The following is a 2,370-nucleotide window of genomic DNA, read 5'->3' as shown; positions in this document are numbered from 1 at the left end:
ATAAAGTTGCCAACTTTATGGAGTCCCAACATTCTAACTCTTAAACCATGCTCAAATAATCATAAATCCTTAGATCTAGCAACAAGGAAACATAAAGTTTGGATCTTGGTTACTCACAATGGTCCAGAAGTGTAGCTAAAGGTTGCAAATGGAACTTCCAAGCTGAAACCTTGCTTCAGTGATGTTTTCTTCTTCTTCAAACCACCAAAACTCCAGTGAAAGCTTAAGAATCAAAATAAGAGCATAGGTTTAGGGTTTCTAAGAGTTTAGGGACAAAGTAGGCTGTTTAGGAACCCTAAAAATGAGGTTTATGGGGTTTAAATATAAAGGAAAGCCTAAAAGATCATGGGATTGGGCTATAATACATCTTACATCGAGAGATTCTTATTGCTCATTTCATGAGCTCAGCATAATTCAACTTCTTCATTTAATAACTCCTCATGTCGTGACTCTTCTATGGTTCATGTTGTGAGCCTTGGTTTTACCAAAAAACCATGACTTTTACTCCTTAAAGCCCTAAATCAGTCTGGTCTAGAAACCGAGTGTTACATAACAATAAGCATATTAAATTAAAGGAGATGAAATGAATGTAGAACTTTTGAGATTGCGATGACAAGACCTAAAACCATTTTAGACACCTCAACAATGTTTGAAAAACTATATGTCTGGAAATTATGGGTAAAATACAAATAATTCCAAAGTATTTTCAAGCTCTATTTGGTCTTATGCCTATGCGGTGAGGAGATCAAACTAACCAGATAAAGGTATTCACATTGTTATAGAGGGATACATATACCTTCCTCAACTACAACCAATATTATGCTAAATACTTCCATTGCAAGAACCACTACAAAAAGCTTATTTCCAACTTGGACAAAAGATTCAAGAAAAGGAAATCAACATTTTTGCAGCACCAAAACAAATCTCAATATGCAAGAATACAATGGAAAAGCAATAGTAGTTATGTCATTATACATCAAAACATTATATTTTGATTTTTTAATATTGATACTCATGGTAGGAAACTGTCAGTTATACATAATTTAAAAATCTATTATTATGGATGTTGATATTCTTTCTACATTGAGGCAATTTCCACTTCCCCAAAACACCAACATGCATAATTTTAGACTAACAAACATACCTAATTCCACCAGTGAATACACCCCCTTTCAGTTCAATTCAATTTTAACAAAGGGGATAAACACAAAAGGAGGGCACACAACAACCTTTGAAAATGGAAAACAGAAAATGATTGAGTTTGAGATATTAACCATGAGTACAAATCGAAACATTGAGAAAAAAAATATGAACTTAGGGTTTGAGAACCAAAACTTACCTTCTGATTTGTGGTCGTTTCAAACCAAGCTTTAATTGTGGTGTTGTGGAAAAATTAGTCGATAAAAGCTAAGCTATATCGTTCCAAAGCAACAAATACACCTCAAAACCAATAAAAAAATACATAATTGAATTCCTTCATGCATATGATTCTTCATGTCGCTCAGTGTTTCTTAGAGAGATGTTGAAGAGACAAATATGTTTGAGTCATGGTGGTGACAACGGCGTATGGCAGTGAAGGCTATATTAGGGTTTTTATAGATAAGGTTTGCATAGAGAGGCGTCTTATGGAAAGTTGTGAGAGATCCGAGGAGGTATACCCTAATTTGATGCTTGAATTATTAGGATTGTGTTGTTCGAATTCAAATTCAAATATAGAAGACAAAATGATAAGGGGTTTATAATAGGTTTCTACGTAATTTCGGAAATTCACATAGAAATTATGGGCGGGAAAAATTGATGGGAAGGGGGCGAGTGATTGACATGTGTAATCTTAGGTACTATTTTATTAGAACATGAGATGAGATGAGATTAAAAGGAAAGAGGATATATAATACTCACACCATATAGACGAATAGTAAACTAGATAAAAGGGTCGGACAAACGTCGGAGTTTACAACGTAAGGGTTCTCTTCCTCTTTATGTTATTTACTTCACTCTGAATATTTGTTCTCTTCTTCTTCTCTATGCCATTATTTTAACCCCAATATTTCTTCATCTTTATGTTATTACTTTATTAGCACCAATATTTCTTCTTCTTTATCTCATATCACTTTAGCCCTAATATTTGTTTTGTTTTGTAAAAGCTATATATGACTTTGCAACTTTTAGTAGGTCACCTAGAGCCTATGTTATTTTGACGTGGAATGTCAAGTCATAAAAAAGAAAGGAAATGATTAAAACCGATGTTCTCTGATTTAGAATGTTGAAGCCATTACCAATGAGCCAATGACAATGATCAATTGCAATGGGACACTAAAAAACATCATTTTAGTTAGTGTTAGTTTTTCTCTTTATCATTCCAACCAATCT

This window comes from Lactuca saligna, chromosome 5 (assembly GCF_052625555.1).
Source record: "Lactuca saligna cultivar CGN05327 chromosome 5, ASM5262555v1, whole genome shotgun sequence".
Classification (NCBI taxonomy): domain Eukaryota; kingdom Viridiplantae; phylum Streptophyta; class Magnoliopsida; order Asterales; family Asteraceae; genus Lactuca; species Lactuca saligna.
The sequence above is the reverse complement of the archived record's forward strand: the minus strand, read 5'-3'. Positions refer to the sequence as shown.